At 40.7% G+C, this 21,423-nt stretch overlaps 1 pseudogene across 1 annotated transcript; it reads right to left on the reverse strand.

Moving 5' to 3' along the window:
• Positions 1-13,561: 13,561 nt before the first annotated feature.
• On the reverse strand, positions 13,562-15,614 carry LOC125535271 (methyl-CpG-binding domain-containing protein 4-like; annotated as a pseudogene). The gene is made up of 2 exons (XR_015613963.1): positions 15,232-15,614; positions 13,562-14,267 (listed from the first exon to the last, which is right to left on the reverse strand). The product of XR_015613963.1 is annotated as a methyl-CpG-binding domain-containing protein 4-like (transcript).
• Between the last annotated feature and the right edge of the window lie 5,809 nt (positions 15,615-21,423).

Consider the following 21,423-nt stretch of genomic DNA (forward strand, 5'->3'; position numbering starts at 1 on the left):
CCAAGTGATCATTAAGTAGATCAGCGGGGATATCGTATGCCAACATACGCAAAGCGGCTGTCACCTTCTAAAAGGTGCTATACCCGAGCTCTCCGGCAGCATTCCTCCTTTGCTGAAAAAACCGGTCATGACTCGCTAGTTTCTCTGCAATGCGCCTGAACAACTCGGTGCTCATCCTAAACCGGCGCTGGAAGTACGAATCGGGGTACACGGGAGGATCCGCAAAATTGTGCCTGATCAATCTGTTGTGGGCATCGATCCTATCCCTCCAAATTTTCTGCCGACCCATAACCGAACCACCGTGCTTCTGTTTTTTATTAATGTGCATAGCTAGGATCATTGCAAGATCCTCCTCCTCTTCAATATCAAATTTTTCTTCGGAAGAATCATATGACGAACTCATCTACAATGTCCAATTTAAACTAGGCTATAAAAACTACAAACAACATGCACCAAATTCATGTAAAAATGTGAAGTTGAAGCAACACATACCTTGCAAACATTTTGTCGAACACCTTGTGGGCGCCGAGTGGCAGTGGGCGGCCGGGCGCTGTTCGTCGGGGGAATGCCGCGCGCGAGGGGCGGCGGCGACTAGAGGGAGATGGAGGAAGTAGCAACCGTGTGTGGATAGGCCGGGGAAGCGCCGGAACGGTCGCCGGAACAAATGAGGTGGCGCGGGCGGCGGTGGCGCCAGCGGCTGGATGGGGGTAGGTGGAAGTTGCGAGCGGGCGCTCGAGTGTCCAGTGCGCGGGAGTGGGTGATACGTCCATTTTGCATCATGCTTTTATATCAATATTTATTGCATTATGGGCTATTATTACACATTATGTCACAATACTTATGCCTATTCTCTCTTATTTTACAAGGTTTACATAAAGAGGGAGAATGCTGGCAGCTGGGATTCTGGGCTGGAAAAGGAGCAAATATTAGAGACCTATTCTGCACAACTCCAAAAGTCCCGAAACTTCACGGAAGATGTTTTCCAAATATATAAAAAATATTGAGAGCAAGAACTTCACAAGGGGGGCCACACCCTGCCCCGAGGGTAGGGGCGTGCCCTACCCCCTAGGCGTGCCCCTACCTCGTGGGCCCCCTGGTGGCCCTTCGGTGGCCATCTTCTGCTATATAGAGTCTTTCGATGGGAAAAAATCATAAGCCATCTTCTTGGACGAAACTCCGCCGCCACGAGGTGGAACCTTGGTGGAACCAATCTAGGGCTCTGGCGGAGCTGTTCTGCCAGGGAAACTTCCCTCCCGGAGGGGGAAATCATCGCCATCGTCATCACCAACGCTCCTCTCATTGGGAGAGGGCAATCTCCATCAACATCTTCATCAGCACCATCTCATCTCAAAACCCTAGTTCATCTCTTGTATCCAATTCTTATCTCCAAGTCCGGGATTGGTGCTAGTAGGTTGCTGGTAGTGTTAATTACTCCTTGTAGTTGATGCTAGTTGGTTTAATTGATGGAAGATCATCTGTTCAGATCCTATATGCATATTAATACCCCTCTGATTATGAACATGTTTATGCTTTGTGAGTAGTTACTTTTGTTCTTGAGGACATGGGAGAAGTCTTGCTATTAGTAGTCATGTGAATTTGGTATTCGTTCGATATTTTGATGAGATGTATGTTGTCTCTCCTCTAGTGGTGTTATGTGAACGTCGACTACATGACACTTCACCATTATTTGGGCCTAGAGGAAGGCATTGGGAAGTAATAAGTAGATGAAGGGTTGCTAGGGACAGAAGCTTAAACCCTAGTTTATGCGTTGCTTCGTAAGGGGCTGATTTGGATCCATATGTTTCATGCTATGCTTAGGTTTACCTTAATACTTTTGTTGTATTTGCGGATGCTTGCAATAGAGGTTAATCATAAGTGGGATGCTTGTCCAAGTAAGGGTAGTACCCAAGCACTGGTCCACCCACATACCAAATTATCAAAGTACCGAACGCGAGTCATAAGAACGTGATGAAAACTAGCTTGACGATATTCCCATGTGTCCTCGGGAGCGCTTTACATCGTATAAGAGTTTGTCCAGGCTTGTCCTTTGCTACAGAAAAGATTGGACCACCTTGCTGCACCTTATTTACTTTTGTTACTTGTAACTCGTTACAAATTATCTTATCACAAAACTACCTGTTACCACTTATTTCAGTACTTGCAGAGAATACCTTGCTGGAAACCGCTTATCATTTCCTTCTGCTCCTCGTTGGGTTCGACACTCTTACTTATCGAAAGGACTATGATAGATCCCCTATACTTGTGGGTCATCAAGACTCTTTTCTGGCGCCGTTGCCGGGGAGTGAAGCGCCTTTGGTAGGTGGAATTTGGTAAGGAAAAATTTATATAGTGTGCTGAAATTTACTGTCACTTATTACCATGGAAGGTAATCCTCTGAGGGGCTTGTTCGGGGTATCTTCACCCCGACCAGTAGAGCAAAGAGTTGCTCCTCAACCTACTAAACCTGCTGAAAATGAATATGAAAATGAAAATGCTTGCTTTGAAGTTCCTTCGGGTATGATAGAAAAACTGCTAGCTAATCCTTTTCTAGGAGATGGAACAAAACATCCTGATGAACATTTGATATATGTGGATCAAGTTTGTGGATTATTTAATCTTGCAGGTGTACCCAGAGATGTTGTTAAGAAGAAGGTCTTCCCCTTATCTTTGAGGGGAGATGCATCGACATGGTATAGGCTATGTGATGATATGAGTTCTTGGAATTACAAACGGTTGAAATTGGAATTTCATCAGAAGTTTTATCCTATGCATCTTGTTCATCATGATCGCAATTATATATATAATTTTTGGCCTCGCGAAGGAGAAAGCATCGCTCAAGCTTGGGGAGGCTTAAATCAATGTTATATTCATGCCCCAATCATGAGCTCTCAAGAGAAATGATTATTCAAAATTTTTATGCTCGGATTTCTGGTAATAATCGCACCATGCTTGATACTTCTTGTGCTGGCTCTTTTATGATGAAGACTATTGAATTCAAATGGGATTTATTGGAAAGAATTAAAAGCAACTCTGAAGACTGGGACCTCGACAATGGTAAGGAGTTAGGTATGACACCTAGTTTTGATTGTGTTAAATCTTTTATGGATGCCGATATTTTTCGTAAATTTAGCACTAAATATGGACTTGACTCTGAGATAGTAGCTTCTTTCTGTGAATCTTTTGCTGCTTATGTTGATCTCCCCAAGGAGAAGTGGTTTAAATATCATCCTCCCATAGAAGTAAAAGTAGATGCACCTATTAAAGTTGAAGAAAAGACTATTACTTATAATGATCCTATTGTTCCTACTTCTTACATTGAGAAACCACCTTTCCCTATTAGGATAAAGGATCATGCTAAAGCTTCAACTGTGGTTCATAAAAGCAATATTAAAACATATACACCTCCTGATCAAGTTAAAGTTGAACATAATATTGCTATTGTTAAAGATCTCTTGTCTGATAATATTGATGGGCATGTTATTTATTTCTATAATGAAACTGTTAGAATTGCTAAACCCTGTGATAAAGATAAACCTAGACCTGTAGTAGGCATGCCTGTTATTTCTGTTAAAATAGGAGATCATTGTTATCATGGCTTATGTGATATGGGTGCTAGTGCTAGTGCAATACCTTATTCCTTATACAAAGAAGTTATGCATGATATTGCACCTGCTAAGATGGAAGATATTGATGTCACAATTAAACTTGCCAATAGAGATACTATTTCACCAATGGGAATTGTTAGAGATGTTGAAGTCTTGTGTGGGAAAACTAAATATCCTGCTGATTTTCTTGTTCTTGGTTCCCCACATGATAGCTTTTGTCCCATTATATTTGGTAGACCATTCTTAAATACTGTTAATGCTACCATATATTGCAAAAGAGATGTTGTTACTATCGGTTTAGATGATATGACTCATGAATTTAATTTTTCTAAATTTAGTAGACAACACCGTGAAGAAGAATTACCTAGTAAGGATGAAATTATTGGTCTTGCTTCTATTGCCGTACCTCCTAGAGATCCTTCAGAACAATATTTGCTAGACCATGAAAATGATGCGTTTATGAATGAAAGAAGGGAATTAGATGAAGTATTTTTAAACAGGAACCTATTCTGAAAAACAATTTACCTGTTGAAATCCTAGGGGATCCTCCTCCACCTAAGGGTGATCCCGTGTTTGAGCTTAAACCGTTAACTGATACCCTTAAATATGCTTATCTTGACGAGAAAAAGATATATCATGTTATTATTAGTGCTAACCTTTCAGAGCATGAAGAAGAAAGATTATTGAAAACTCTGAAGAAGCACCGTGCTGCTATTGGGTATACTCTTGATGATCTTAAGGGCATTAGTCCCACTCTATGTCAACATAAAATTAATTTGGAAGAAGATGCTAAACCAGTTTGTGATCATCAATGCTGGCTGAATCCTAAAATGAAAGAAGTGGTAAGAAAGGAGATACTAAAGCTCCTTGAGGCAGATATAATTTATCCCGTTGCTGATAGTCAGTGGGTAAGCCCTGTCCATTGTGTCCCTAAGAAGGGAGGTATTACTGTTGTTCCTAATGATAAAGATGAATTGATTCCTCAAAGAATTATTACAGGTTATAGGATGGTAATTGATTTCCGCAAATTAAATAAGGCTACTAAAAAGGATCATTATCCCTTACCTTTTATCGGTCAAATGCTAGAAACATTATCTAAACATACACATTTTTGCTTTCTAGATGGTTATTCTGGTTTCTCTCAAATACCTGTGTCAGCTAAAGATCAATCAAAGACTACTTTTACATGCCCTTTTGGTACTTTTGCTTATAGACGTATGCCTTTTGGTTTATGTAGTGCACCTGCTACCTTTCAAATATGCATGATGGCTATATTCTCTAACTTTTATGAAAAGATTTGTGAGGTTTTCATGGACGACTTTTCTGTCTATGGATCTTCTTTTGATGATTGCTTGAGCAACCTTAATCGAGTTTTGCAGAGATGTGAAGAAACTAATCTTGTATTGAATTGGGAAAAGTGCCACTTTATGGTTAATGAAGGTATTGTCTTGGGGCATAAAGTTTCTGAAAGAGGTATTGAAGTTGATAAAGCCAAGGTTGATGCTATTGAAAAGATGCCATGTCCCAAGGACATCAAAGGTATAAGAAGTTTCCTTAGCATGCCGGATTTTATAGGAGGTTCATTAAGGACTTCTCAAAAATTTCTCTTCCTCTGACTAATTTATTACAAAAAGATATACCATTTGTCTTTGATGATGATTGTGTAGAAGCATTTGAAATATTTAAGAAAGCATTGATCTCTGCACCTATTGTTCAGCCACCTGATTAGAATTTACCCTTTGAAATTATGTGTGATGCTAGTGATTATGCTGTAGGTGCTGTTCTAGGACAAAGAGTTGATAAGAAACTAAATGTTATTCAATATGCTAGTAAAACTCTAGACAATGCTCAAAGAAATTATGCTACTACTGAAAAAGAATTCTTAGCAGTTGCATTTGCTTGTGATAAGTTTAGACCTTATATTTTTGATTCTAAAGTAACTATTCACACTGATCATGCTGCTATGAAATATATTATGGAAAAGAAAGATGCTAAACCCAGACTTATTAGATGGGTTCTCTTACTACAAGAATTTGATTTGCATATTGTTGATAGAAAAGGAGCTGAGAACCCCGTTGCAGACAACTTGTCTAGGTTAGAAAATGTGCTTGATGAGCCACTACCTATTGATGATAGCTTCCCTGATGAGCAAATAAATGTCATAAATGCCTCTCATACTGCTCCATGGTATGCTGATTATGCTAATTACATTGTTGCTAAGTTTATACCACCTAGTTTCACATACCAGCAAAAGAAAAAGTTCTTCTATGATTTGAGGCATTACTTTTGGGATGACCCACATCTTTATAAAGAAGGAGTAGATGGTGTTATTAGACGTTGTGTACTTGAGCATGAACAGGAACAGATCCTACGCAAGCGTCACTCCGAAGCTTATGGAGGACACCATGCTGGAGATAGAACTGCACATAAGGTACTGCAATTTGGTTTTTATTGGCCTATTCTCTTCAAGGATGCCTGTAAGTTTGTCTTATCTTGTGATGAATGTTGAAGAATTGGTAATATTAGTAGACGTCAAGAAATGCCCATGAATTATTCACTTGTTATTGAACCATTTGATGTTTGGGGCTTTGACTATATGGGACCTTTTCCTTCCTCTAATGGTTATACACATATTTTAGTTGTTGTTGATTACGTTACTAAGTGGGTAGAAGCTATTCCAACTAGTAGTGCTGATCATAACACCTCTATTAAGATGCTTAAAGAAGTAATTTTTCCAAGATTTAGAGTCCCTAGATATTTAATGACTGATGGTGGTTCACATTTTATTCATGGTGCTTTCCGTAAAATGCTTGCTAAATATGATGTTAATCATAGAATTGCATCTCCTTATCACCCTCAGTCTAGTGGTCAAGTAGAATTGAGTAATAGAGAACACAAATTAATTTTGCAAAAGACTGTTAATAGGTCTAGAAAAAATTGGTCCAAGAAACTTGATGATGCATTATGGGCCTATAGAACTGCATATAAAAATCCTATGGGCATGTCTCCGTATAAAATGGTCTATGGAAAAGCATGTCACTTGCCTCTCGAACTAGAACACAAGGCTTATTGGGCTATTAAAGAACTTAACTATGATTTTAAACTTGCCGGTGAGAAGAGGTTATTTGATATTAGCTCACTTGATGAATGGAGAACCCAAGCCTACGAAAATGCCAAGTTGTTTAAAGAAAAAGTTAAAAGATGGCATGATAAAAGGATAAAAAAGCGCGAGTTTAATGTAGGTGATTGTGTATTGCTGTACAACTCTCGTTTAAGATTTTTTGCAGGAAAACTTCTCTCTAATGGGAAGGTCCTTACGTTATTGAGGAGGTCTACCATTCCGGTGCCATAAAAATCAACAACTTCGAAGGCACAAATCCGAAGGTGGTGAACGGTCAAAGAATCAAACACTATATCTCAGGTAATCCCATAAATGTTGAAACCAATGTTATCGAAACCGTAACCCCGGAGGAATACATAAAGAACACTTTTCGGAACGTTTCATACTCCGGAAAGGAATAGGTATGTGGTACGGTAAGTAAACCGACTCCAAAACAGTTTTTAAGGCGATATTTCTCCGTTTTGGAATATTTAGAAAAATAGAAAAATAAGCAGCAGTCCGGGAAGGACACGAGGGCTCCACGAGGGTGGAGGGCGCGCCCTACCCTATTGGGCACGCCCCCCTACCTCGTGGGCACCTCGTGTGCTCTCCGGACTCCGTTTTCGTACATGACGCGTATTTTGGTCGGTAAAAATTCATTATATAATCTCCCGGGGGTTTTGACTCCCGTATCACGCAAAAATCTCCTTTCTTTGTTTCGAGCTATTTTTCTGACAGGTCTAGATTATCATGACGTCTCCAAGTGCCACTAAGGACAAGTTCTTCGAGAAGGTCATCAACCCTTACCTCGCGGAGGTGCAACGACACCCTCAAACCATTAAGATGCGTGATGGGTTGCTGCACATCCGTGATGCTGAGGGACCGAAGGGGACCGGAAGCGTGGAGACGAGGCTTGAAGCAATGGAGCAACAAGTTTTCAAGTGTCAGGGGATGGTGGAGCGTGGACTCAACTCCAACTACATGATGATCACAGAATTCACCAACAAACACAAGCTGGATGCCGACAACATCGGGGAGACCATCTTCAAGCTTCACGAGAAAATCGAGCACCTTCAAGCTCAAATCTATGACCTGCAAAACCAAAACTGTGAGTATGAATATAGATTCAAAAGGATGAGTTCGGCTGCAGATTTGAGGATCCCAGAGACTCGGTCATCCTTCTATGATGGTGAGCCTATGCCTTGGAAGGAGGACGACAAGCCTACGCCATCAACAAAATCGCCACCGTCTCCACCAACAAAGAAGAATTGAGTATCTGGTATGGGCACTCCACTTGGCAACTGCCAAGCTTGGGGGAGTGCCTCGGTATCGTATCACCATCACTTTTATCTTTACCGTTTTTCTTAGTTCGATCATTTTGATAATATCTTGATCTAGTAGAATAAAAGTTCTTACTATGATTTAGTTGTGAGTTTTGCTTTATTATCCTTCTATGTAATCGAGTCCGTGAGCTATATAATAAAGATTAGTGTTGAGTCAAGGGCTTGATTATTTTGCCATGATCCTAAAGGAATAAAAGAAAAGAGAAAGAAATAAAAAGAAACAAAGAGATCATATGAGTCTTATGGAGAGTAATGAGCTCACATAGAAAGAGTATGATGAATAAAAGTTGTTGAGAGTTGACAAACATAGTTTTGGTCATCGTTGCAATTAATAGGAAGTAATAAAGAAAGAGAGGTCTTCACACATAAATATACTATCTTGGACATCTTTTATGATTGTGAGCACTCATTAAAATATGACATGCTAAAGAGTTGACATTGGACAAGGAAGACACCGTAATGGGTTATGTTTTCTTACATCTGAGATAAATTATATTGTCTTGGATCTTCCAACATGATGAGCTTGCCTTTCCCCCTCATGCTAGCCAAATTCATTGCACCAAGTAGAGATACTACTTGTGCTTCCAAATACCCTTAAACCAGTCTTGCCATAAGAGTCCACCATATCTACCTATGGATTGAGTAAGATCCATCAAGTAAGTTGTCATCGGTGCAAGCAATAAAAATTGCTCTCTAAATATGTATGATTGATTGGTGTGGAGGAAATAAGCTTTATACGAGCGTGTGATATGGAAGTAATAAAAGCAACACACTGCATAATAAAGGTCCATATCACAAGTGGCAATATAAAGTGATGTTTTTTCGCATTAAGATTTTGTGCATCCAACCATAAAAGCGCATGACAACCTCTGCTTCCCTCTGCGAAGGGCCTATCTTTTACTTTTATCTCCTACATTGCATAAGAGCCATGGTGATCCTCACCCTTCCTTTTTACGTTTTATCCTTTGGAAAGCACAATATGTTGGAAAGATCCTGGTATATATGGCTAATTGGATGTGAGTTTTCATGAACTATTACTGTTGACATTACCCTTGAGGTAAAATGTTGGGAGGCAAAACTATAAGCCCCTATCTTTCTCTGTGTCTGATTAAAACTCCATACCCATAAGTATTGCGTGAGTGTCAGCAATTGTGAAAGATTATATGATAGTTGAGTATGTGGACTTGCTCAAAGGCTCTTATACATTGACTCTTTCCTATGTTATGATAAATTGCAATTGCTTCAATGACTGAGATTGTAGTTTGTTAGTTTTCAATGAAGTTTACAATTCATACTTGATATTGTGATTGAATTATTACTCTAGCATTAGATATTATATGACAAAGAATTATGTAAGTTGCTGTTCTAAGAATGATCATGATGCCCTCATGTCCGTATTTTATTTTTATCGACACCTCTATCTCTAAACATGTGGACATATTTTTCGATTTCGGCATTTCGCTTGACGACAAGCGAGGTCTAAGCTTGGGGGAGTTGATACGTCCATTTTGCATCATGCTTTTATATCAATATTTATTGCATTATGGGCTGTTATTACACATTATGTCACAATACTTATGCCTATTCTCTCTTATTTTACAAGGTTTACATAAAGAGGGAGAATGCCAGCAGCTAGGATTTTGGGATGGAAAAGGAGCAAATATTAGAGACCTATTCTGCACAACTCCAAAAGTCCTGAAACTTCACGGAAGATGTTTTCCAAATATATAAAAAAATATTAAGAGCAAGAACTTCACAAGGGGGGCCACACCCTGCCCACGAGGGTAGGGGCGTGCCCTACCCCCTGGGCGCGCCCCCTACCTCGTGGGCCCCATGGTGGCCCTTCGGTGGCCATCTTCTGCTATATGGAGTCTTTCGATGAGAAAAAAATCATAAGCCATCTTCTCGGACGAAACTCCGCCGCCACGAGGTGGAACCTTGGTGGAACCAATCTAGGGCTCTGGCGGAGCTGTTCTGCTAGGGAAACTTCCCTCCCGGAGGGGGAAATCATCGCCATCGTCATCACCAACGCTCCTCTCATTGGGAGAGGGCAATCTCCATCAACATCTTCATCAGCACCATCTCATCTCAAAACCCTAGTTCATCTCTTGTATCCAATTCTTGTCTCCAAGTCCGGGATTGGTGCTAGTAGGTTGCTAGTAGTGTTAATTACTCCTTGTAGTTGATGCTAGTTGGTTTAATTGGTGGAAGATCATATGTTCAGATCCTATATGCATATTAATACCCCTCTGATTATGAACATGTTTATGCTTTGTGAGAAGTTACTTTTGTTCCTGAGGACATGGGAGAAGTCTTGCTATTAGTAGTCATGTGAATTTGGTATTCGTTCGATATTTTGATGAGATGTATGTTGTCTCTCCTCTAGTGGTGTTATGTGAACATCGACTACATGGCACTTCACCATTATTTGGGCCTAGAGAAAGACATTGGGAAGTAATAAGTAGATCATTGGTTGCTAGAGTGACAGAAGCTTAAACCATAGTTCATGCGTCGCTTCATAAGGGGCTGATTTGGATCCATATGTTTCATGCTATGGTTATGTTTACCTTAATATTTTTATTGTATTTGCGGATGCTTGCAATAGAGGTTAATCATAAGTGGGATGCTTGTCCAAGTAAGGGCAGCACCCAAGCACCGGTCCACCCACATACCAAATTATCAAAGTACCGAACGCGAATCATATGAACGTGATGAAAACTAGCTTGACGATATTCCCATGTGTCCTCGGGAGCGCTTTACATCATATAAGAGTTTCTCCAGGCTTGTCCTTTGCTACAAAAAGGATTGGGCCACCTTGCTGCACCTTATTTACTTTTGTTACTTGTAGCTCGTTACAAATTATCTTATCACTAAACTATTTGTTACCACTTATTTCAGTACTTGCAGAGAATACCTTGCTGGAAACCGCTTATCATTTACTTCTGCTCCTCGTTGAGTTCGACACTCTTACTTATCGAAAGGACTACGATAGATCCCCTATACTTGTGGGTCATCAGTGGGCGCAGCAAATAAACGGCGCGATATGGCATTTCAGCCCGCGCGCTGAACTAGTTATGCCGCCCACGCGGTTTTTGGCTAATTTTTTTTAAATAATACATTTTTATTAATTTGTATAAATATTATGCCTACATTTTTATTTTTAAAAATAATACACCATCGGCTTGTTGCAGGCTGACTGGGCCTAGTCGGCCCACCACAGGCCGATTGGCTTCCAATCGGCTCGCAGCAAGCCGACTGGGACTAATTGGCTTGCTGCGAACCAGTTAGTCCCAGTCGGCTTGCTGCGGGCCAGCAAGCCAGTTAGTCCCAGACGGCTTGCTGCGGGCCGACTGAAAGATAATCAGCCTGTGGTGGGCCGACTAGGTGCATGTGGCCATTTTTCCTTTCCTGTTTTTGGTTTTAGTTGTTGTTTTCTATTTATTCTAGCTATCAAATGAATCTGATTTGTGTTGAAACTTTTTGCATAAATTACTAGCAATATTAACATGCCACATATAAATTTTCATAATTTTTGGAAAACCACATATTTACATTTGTATTTGATAGCTCCTCGTGAATATAGATAGTGTTTAAATTTATCTATCCAAATTGGATTTTTTATAAATATTAAAATATTCAGGAGAATGGTTTAAACATTTTTGTAAAACAATTTTAGGAATTTTTTGGCTTATGAAACAATATGAAACAATTTTTGTGAAACAATTTGAGGAACATAAGCCAAAAAGTATTCTCAAATTGTTTCATAAGCCAAAAAATAATTTTCCTCAAATTGTTTCACAAAAATTGTTTCATAAGCCAAAAAAGTATTCTCAAATTGTTTCATAGGAAATTTTAAACTATTCTCCTCGATATTTTAACATCTATAAAAATAAAAAAATCAATTTGGATAGATAAATTTAAACCCTATCTATATTCACCAGGAGCTATCTAATACAATTGTAAATATGTGGTTTTCCAAAAATTATGAAAATTTATATGTGGCCTGTTAATATTGCTAGTAATTTATGCAAAAAAATTCAACACAAACGAGATTCATTTGATAGATAGAATAAATAGAAAACAATAACTAAAACCAAAAACAGAAAAAGAAAAATGGCCGCATGCACCTAGTCGGCCCGCAACAAGCCGACTGGGACTAATTGGCTTTGGCCTGCGGTGGGCCGACTAGGCTGGTGTATTATTTTTAAAAATAAAAATGTCGGCGTAATATTTATGCAAATTAATTAAAAATGTATTATTTAAAAAATAGCCGGTTTTTGCGCCTTCGCTGAAGCGCTCGAACCGGTAGCGGACACGCAAAAGCACTAATTTTTTAGCGCGGCGCTTATATAGCGTGTTTGTTGGAGATGCTCTTAAGATCATTGCAGTATAGCTGGTGAATGCAGTGCCCACTTTAACAACAAAACCGAGCAAATGCATTCATTGCCAAATGCCAAGAGAAATAACATAGCAGATGTTGAACCGACATTTAAGATCTGACCAAGCCAAATCCAACATCATCTAAAGATTTCCAAACCATTGAGAAATGAACACAAATAGGTGAAAGCATCTCACATTCTACCATTCAATTAGCTGCAAATACAGATACAGTTTACTTATACAAGCTGACACTAATCCATCGGCTGTAGCCTACAGCTTAGAGACCCCTTTCGGGGATCCAACGTGAGATATAAGTTTTGGTACATTAGGCTAGCATGGGCTTCAATAGTTTCTAGCCCATTTTCTCTCTCAACACTCTGCTACTGATCGTGTTTTCGATCAGTCAGCATTTTTGTAATCTCCTCTCTGCTAAATCAATGAAAAGCCAGGCAATCTGAATCTGAAAAAATAAACCTACAGCTTCCTATGGGATAAGTCTTCACTGTCGCTTGAGGGCGTCGAGGAGGACGTCAGTACTTCATCGGAATAATTTCGTGGGGTGCACCGTCACAATCGTCGCTGCCGTCACCCTCGCCCGGCCTGTCATCGAGGTCATCATTGCCATCGGCCACGTCAAGGTCGTCATTGCCGTTGGCAGAGGCCTTCGAGGGGGTCGTTCGAGTCCGTCACCGGCCTTCCGACCGAGATTTAGGCTTCCGAGCAGGGAATTTGGCGCGGGATGAGAGATCATGAGCCCACGATTTGGGACTGAGAAAGCAGTTGAGTCTTGGGTTGGGGATCATGGACTAGGGTTTCAAGACATTTTTGCAAAAAAGATGTTGTTTAGTCCAGAAGCGGGCGGCTAAATGCAAATATTCATTGTGTTGGATACAAAGTGCATGATTTAGATCGTCTGGTGGAGAATGGAAAGGATACACGGATACACGAAACATATGGATGCACTAGATATGTTGCTGTAAAGATGCATGACATGCATATGTATTGCTTGATGAGGCCCACTAGTGATAGCTTGCGTTGAGGAAAAAAATTCAATGCATATGGCTCAGCCTACTTTTTTTCATGGGGCATCTTTATCCATATGCCATCATAGTTGAAAGATACACCGGCATGCATAATGAAGGTGAACAATTTTATTCAGAACATGAGAGTGATTAACAACCCACACTAAAAACAAACAAGGATAAAACATTGTGATGGAGAACTATCACATTATTAAGCACCATGCATGACAGAGGCATCCATAAAGTTCATACTACCATAGTACCTAGTTATTGCCACTGCCGCTGCCGCTCGGGTAGTAGCAGTAATCAGAATCCGAACACGTCCATCTCCTCAAACTTTTTCCCTCTCGGCTTTGGCAACCCTCCATAGTGAGCTCTCTCTCACGGTCGCCGGAACGATCTTGGGCGCGGCGAAGGAGAACTTTGATGCCGGCAGGTTCGCCCTATACTCCGGGTTATCCTGGAGGAACTTCTCCACGTCGCTGCCGGACCGCGCGCGCTTCCCGTTGGGTAGCAAGTAGTAGGTGTCCATCTTGGACAGGTCACGCCGCATGATCACCAGCCGCTCCGTCGCAGGTGGCGGGCGCGGGATGCCTGGCTTGTCCATGACCCAGATGCAGCTGCTGTCGCACGGAATGTCCTCCGGCTGCTTGCAGGAACGGCCGGCGCTGGGGTCCCTGTCACAGAACCAGGGGTCCTCGGCTAAGCTCTCGCGGATCGTCTCGAACTCCTCTTTCGTTGGGATCTTGCGCCATTTCTTACATTTGTAGCATTGGACCGTGTACATGCCGATGGAGTCCTTCAAACTTTTCTTAGTCTGTCAAATCATCCTAAATTAGTTTAAGGTGGCACGTGTACTAGTAGTTGGTTGTATCAGGCAAGACAAACAGATTATATGAAGTACCAAATTGAATGTACATGGTTAGGACATCAGAAGAATTATCTAATGAAGTAATAACATGAATGAAGTGAGAATATGAATGTACATGGTTATGAAATCTAAAGAATGGAAAAACAAGAAGAAAAAATGCCAAGGACGCGTAGAATTTTCTCAAGTTCCATATCGCTTACTTTCTGACAGTCCTCCCGTACTCTATCCATTATCCTAATCATAAGGTTCATTAGGAAACAAACAAGATTTGCTTGCAAGAGCTTGGTGTTTGAACGAATTAAATTTTGAATGACATGTTTCTTATAGTATGATAAATTGAGCCACATATAATTTTTTACTCCCTCCATTTAAAAATATATTGCACATTAGCCTTGGTGAAAATTTATAAATATTGGTCAAAATATATGACGATCATTGTGTTGCTGTCAACAGGAAGGGAAACCCTATCCCCTTCTGCCCCGGCTCGGAGGCGCGGAGCTGGCGAGTCACAACCACACAGCTTTCCACCGAAGAACACCAATCCAAAGAAGAATCGACACTTGCTGGAACTTCCAATCTCCACAGAAAAACTAATGTTCGGACTCAGAACCGAGGAGCACCCACCAACCACATCACAACCACAAGGCACCGTCTACGCCCAACCGGAGACAGGTTTCGAGCTTTCGCTAGGAATCCGGGTCAGGATCGAGAGGAGAAACCTAAGTGGCACCTCTAGGGAGAAAATCAACACACACACACACAAGCATGTTACCATGACCAGAGAACCAAACAAGGGTTTCCCCGGAATCGATCCTACACCACCAGCCCCGCTAGAACCAGATCCAGCGATCAAGGCTACAAAGCAGACAGGGCCAGTGGGGGAATTAATTGAGGAGGAGATGAGCTTGACCTTCAGATCTGGAGCAGAAGGTGGGGAATCCGGGTTGCGACCACAATCAGCCGAATCCTCTCCACCCGTGTAGCCAAGGAAGCCGGCTAGCACATCTGACGAACGCTTCCTCACCGTCCGAGGCCGCCGCCTTGGCGTCCAAGGTCCTCCGCTAGGGAACGAATCGGCAAAATTGTCACCACGACCTTCATCGCCAACCACACAGGCTGGCCCGGCGACCACCTTGGGTGGCGACATGGGACGGAGAGGGGGGAGGGTGTGGCGGCGCTGGGGAAACCCTAGTCGCCCTTGAGTCGCCAGATTCAATGGAGTGATAGGTAAAAGCTCGAAGCCGAGCATCCAGAAAGTTGTTTGGGAGGACAATGTGAGGTGTGGCTACTTTCTTTTATGTAATCTATGTCTTTTTAGATTAGTTGTCTTTCCTTTCTTTATTTGTTTCTTTTCTTCCCTTCTTGGCTTATCTCAACCCTTCTTTATCTTTCCATTTCTTTCTTTATTTTATTTTATATTCTTTGCTTACTCCTAGTTGTACTAATAACCTCTATTTGTCTTTTAGTTTATAAAAGTTGGAGTGGGGTTTTTACCCTACTGTTTATAGTCAAAAAAATTCCCAAGGAAATCCACTAGCAAGTAGTGTAGTCTGAACTCAAAAAACCTGTCAACAAAGTTAGTGGCATTCATTTTTATGGTTGATCCATTTTTTTAGAAAGAAAGGTGATCCTATTAGTAATCAACATAGAATGATTAGGTTTGGACATAATATTCTTAGATATCGACCTAGGAAGAAGAAGAAACTAAAAAGAAGCATGAAACCATAATCGAATTGTGGAATTATCTCATCAGCCATCATTCCTAGGGTGAACTACATTGAGGGCATGATTAGGTCCATGGTGGTGGTTAATATGTGGGTGGTATGATGATGCTAGTTTGTGGTACTTATGTTGGGGGTAGATCAAGTGGTATTTATAAAGAACGAAATAAGTATAATTGCAGATACTCTCTCTATTGGTAAAATGGTCAATGTAAAAAATGGTGCCTATTATTGAGACGATTGAGTACTAGTAAAATTGTGAATTCACCAATTTTTACATCAAAAGTGAAGTAATTTACTATAGAGATATGACCTATACATGGCTATATTTATTGGTTATGCAAGCATACACAAGTACTAATTGTTGTTGAGATGATTTATTGGCATAAATCAATTGTTTTATTGAGAGAATATTGTAACACTAATTTCGTTGGAGAGGATTTCGTCATTTAATTGGCATTATGTATGTGATCAGATATATGTTTGTCGGAAACTAATGGATTTGTTGGACTCAATGAATTGGTTTTATTGATAATATACAGTGATATTACTTTTTTAGAGGATTTTGACATCCGTTTAGTTGTAATCTATGCGGTGAGATATATATGCCTCCAAAGTTTTATGATAAAAAATACTCAAGAAATGCTTTAATATGGTATGTTAAGAAAGACATGCATGGTTAAGACTATGAATCTTATGACTACAATGAACACAACATAACTTTTTTGAGGTCACAGACATAAATTAGAAAGATAAAAAAGACAACAAACCAAAAACGGATCATAGATTTACCTCATTAGGCATAGCGTATGGGGTTAGTTACCTAGATGAGCCTATTTGATATTAGAAGTGGCAATTTTTATTAGGGGTGGACCTATAATTTTTTTGGAAATGGAGCATTTCTTGTATAATTGTAAAGAATTGAAGGTTTTTAATTAAAAATACAAAGAAATGCTATAGAAATTTCAATGTTTGAGAGGGGTAAGAGCATCCACTCATCACTAGATAGGTCTGCCCTTGGATGGCACGTGGAAAGGGGTTGTACTTTTTACTCAGCACTACAAAAGGAAACTACGATGTGTTTTATACTTTCCTGACTTCAATCATACTTTTAATGGCCATCATCACTTTTTATTTCTAAATAAAGTAGTTTGATCCATAATTTAGAGTAAGAAAGATATAGTTTTGTGTGCCCTTACCATTTATGCCGCCATTTTCAGTAGCACGTGGATTCAAGACATTAGCGATCACATCTATCAGAGACCAAGATTTAAATCACATATAAGAGGATGAAATAAACCAAGGTCGGTGACCACCACCTTGTATAGTGATAACCCACAAGCGTGGGGGATCTATTATAGCCTTTTCGATAAGTATGAGTGTCGAACCGAATGAGGGGATCAACATAGGATTAGTATTCTCTCATGTTCTATCAACCACTCATACAACTCGAAGCACACTAAATGTTTGCTTTACCTAGAAACAAGAAATAAATATACTTCGCAGGGATGAAAATATATATTTACAAGACAATAAATAACATAAAAATAAGAGTTATTTTCTGGTTTTTAAAAGAACAATAAAGTAAAGGATTGTCCCTAAGCAATTTGATATGAAACTATCATGATAATCATCTATTGTAGGTTTTTATGCGGGAGAGGTCTATGCTAGCATATAGAAAAATCCATTGACTACAAGTACTTATGATTGGAACTATTAGTAAGCATCCGTAAATACTAACATGTCCATTCAGGTAAAACCCAACCATAGTATTAAGATCTAAGGTCCCGTTTTATCCTGTAACATTCCGGACACACCCGCCGGTGGTCGTTACTCCTGGCGGGATCTAGATTGGCCCCATAGATGAATACTAGTCTTTTCTGCGCACTTTGTCCTCACTCGTGCGCACCCGGGTGAAACTTCCCGGTCGGTCACCCATCATGAAACTACTCCAAGCTGAGCACGCTTAACTCTGGAGTTCTGTCTGAATGGGCTTCCAGAAAAGAACGAATTCCTTATTGATATGAGTAGTCTATCATCCCTAATAAGCCAGGCCATCACATACACCCCCACTCAGAGGAACCGACATCCTCGTCGGGCCACAGGAACGTTCCCTCTTGGCACATACGTCTGTGCATCCAGTCCGGTACATGTACCATGCCGTGTGCCACGACGGGTCACAAACATCATGAACAACATGACCATGGACTTGTCCACAAACATCCATATAACCGCGAGGGTCGGCTCTGATACCAACTTGTAACACCCCGGACACACCCACCGGTGGTCGTTACTCCTGGCGGGATCTAGACTGGCCCCACAGATCAATACTAGTCTTTTCTGCGCACTTTGTCCTCACTCGTGCGCACCCGGGAGAAACTTCCTGGTCGGTCACCCATCATGAAACTACTCCAAGCTGAGCACACTTAACTTTGGAGTTCTGTTCGAATGGGCTTCCAGAAAAGAAGGAATTCCTTATTGATATGAGTAGTCTATCATCCCTAATAAGCCAGGCCATCACACTACTCCAAGCTGAGCACGCTTAACTTTGGAGTTCTGTCCGAATGGGCTCCCGGAAAAGAAGGAATTCCTTATTGATATGAGTAGTCTATCATCCCTAATAAGCCAGCCATCACATATCCCCTATGCAGCAACTCAGAAACTAGGGTTTAGATTTTTGTCACTCTTGCAAACAACCATAAGCAATCACAAATTGCAACACCCTATAGCGGGGATCCCACACAAGTGCACAAATGGTGGGCACCATAGGACATCACCATAATAACATACAACTCAAATCAACCATAGCATATCACAATTAACCCATAGGACAAAAAGAAAATACTCAGACATCAAAGAGATGCACCAAATCATTGGATATTAATATATAGCATCAAACATCATGTTCAAGTAGAGATTACAACATGTTGCGGGAGAGTAGACCACTGCATAGAGAGCCAGGAATATGTTGGTGAAGGCGACAAGTTGATGGAGGCAATCACGATGATGATGGTTCCCGGGCCGGCGCTCCGGCGCCAGCGAAAGAGAGGGAAAGAGAAGTCCCCTCCTTCTTCTCCTTCCTTGGCCTCTCCCCTTGACGGGGAGAGGACTCCCACTCTGGTCCTTGGCCTGCAAGGCCCCCAAAGGGAGAGAGCCCCTCTGAGATCGGATATCTCTTCTCTTTGCTTCTTAGTTTTCCACTCTGTTTTGGTACAATATCTGAGACCGGGCATCGTTTCTTAAATATTAGGAGATCTGTATCTACGATCAGGCTGAAATTTTAACAAGATTATTTTCCATAAGTTAGCCTTCTTGCCGCAAATGAATGGTCTCAACCAAATTAGGGAGCTCCCATGCGAGTAGTGTCGTACCCGCACCGTATGGCCGTGTGGTGCCCTCATGGCTCCCTCGGTCTCCTTCTTCTGGCTTAAGGTGTCTTTATTTCTATAAAAAACAAAAAATTGAGCTCATTCCAGCTTCGTGATTCTTTACCTATATTTCCAAAAACACTAGAAAACAGGAACTAGCCTTTGGCACTGGACTAATAGGTTAGTCCAAATAAAAATAATGTATTTTTTACCAAACATATGTAAAACTGGTATGATAATAGCATGAAAAATAGATATGTTTGAGATGTACCAGTATCCCCAAGCTTAATCCTTGCTCATCCTCAAGTAGGTAGATGTTAAAATGAAGATAATAACCTGGCATAATCTTGATTAATAATGTAAAGCATTGTGAACTCAAGATAAAAGTGATTCAAAGAAATAGTCTATAGTTAATAACAAGCAAGTAACATCATGATATGCAAAAGATACTCTTGCTTTTCATGGTTCAATGCCTTTATGTCATACCAATCAATACTCATATGTATTAAATTCATGGTTCCAATTAATCAAGGCTTTATAATATCCAAACACCTTATCATAACACAACCCAGAGCGTCGGTCAAGTAACCAAATCCATGACTCTTCATTTTCAACTACTCAGCAGTTCTCTCAGTGCCCATGTCACAAGCCTTGATCTTCGCACATAAATGTGACATATAATGATGATGGAGGTTTTAAGAGAAGTCAAAAACTAAGAAGGCTCACACCAATGCAGCTGACCATTAGGCAATGGTGAAGCCTTACAATCGATACAGGTGTGAGGAGTAGGGCTTGCCACCCAACGGATGCACTATGGCTATAAGTGTATGAAAGCTCTCCAAGTGAACTGGTGCGGTGTGCATCCAAATTGCTTGCTCAGAAAACCTAGAGCATTTTGAGCAAGCTCATGATTGGAATATGCAAGCCAAGTTCTATAATGTAAGGATCCCACTAGTATAATGATGAAACATATGAAAGCTCTCTATATGAAGTACATGGTGATACTTTGAGGCACAAGTGTGTATACAGGATAGTAGTGTGCCCCCTCTCTCTTTATTCTCTCTCTTCTTTGCTGGGCTTTTTGGCCTCTTTTTCATGGGCTCTTTTTGGCCTATATTTTTTATCCTCATAGTTAGAGGTGCACTCTAGATGACACCACCCTTTTATTTACTCATAACTCTGAAAAAATGATGACTACAAAATGAATGCCTTTGGCTCTGTGCTAGTATGTGCAATGATATAGCATATCAAAGATATCAAAAAATGGACAAGCCATGAAAATATCATGCAAGGCTAAATGACAATGAAAAGATAAGTCATGTAAAGTAATAATGTAAGTTAAATTGCAATATATCTTGGGATGCCTATGGAAATGCCATAATAGGTAGGTATGGTGGCTGTTTTGAGGAGATGGGTGTTTTATGTGTAGGAGAACAAGAGAAAGTTCTCCCACTTTATTTGGATGTACGGACGAAGGTTGCACCTAGTCTTGATGTGAGAGTGGGCAATGCTTGGTGGTACGTCCATTTTGCATGATGTTTTCCTATTGATATTTATTGCATTTTGGACTGTTATTTCACCCTATGATACAATTCTTATGCCCTTTCTCTCTTATTTTGCAAGTTTCACATGAAGAGCGAGATTATCAGCAACTGGAATTCTGGACTAGAAAGGGGTGCAACGGATATAGCTATTCTGCACAACTTCAAATGATCTGAAAATTTATAGAGAATTATTTTGGAATATATAAAAAATACTGTCAAACGAATTACCAAAAGGGGACCTACTAGGTAGCCACAAGCCTGGGGGGCACGCCCTACCCCCATGGGCGCGGCCCTGAGCTTGTGGGGCCCTGGCAGGCCTTCCAGGCCCATATTCTCCTATATGCTGCCATTTTACCTAGGAAAAAAAATCAAAGGAAGACTTTCGGGACGAAGCGCCGTCGTCTCAAGGCGGAACCTAGGCAGGAGCACTTTTGCTCTCCGGTAGAGCGATTCCGCCAGGAACACTTCC

This window comes from Triticum urartu, chromosome 1A (assembly GCF_056163025.1).
Source record: "Triticum urartu cultivar PI428250 chromosome 1A, HENAU_Tu73, whole genome shotgun sequence".
Classification (NCBI taxonomy): domain Eukaryota; kingdom Viridiplantae; phylum Streptophyta; class Magnoliopsida; order Poales; family Poaceae; genus Triticum; species Triticum urartu.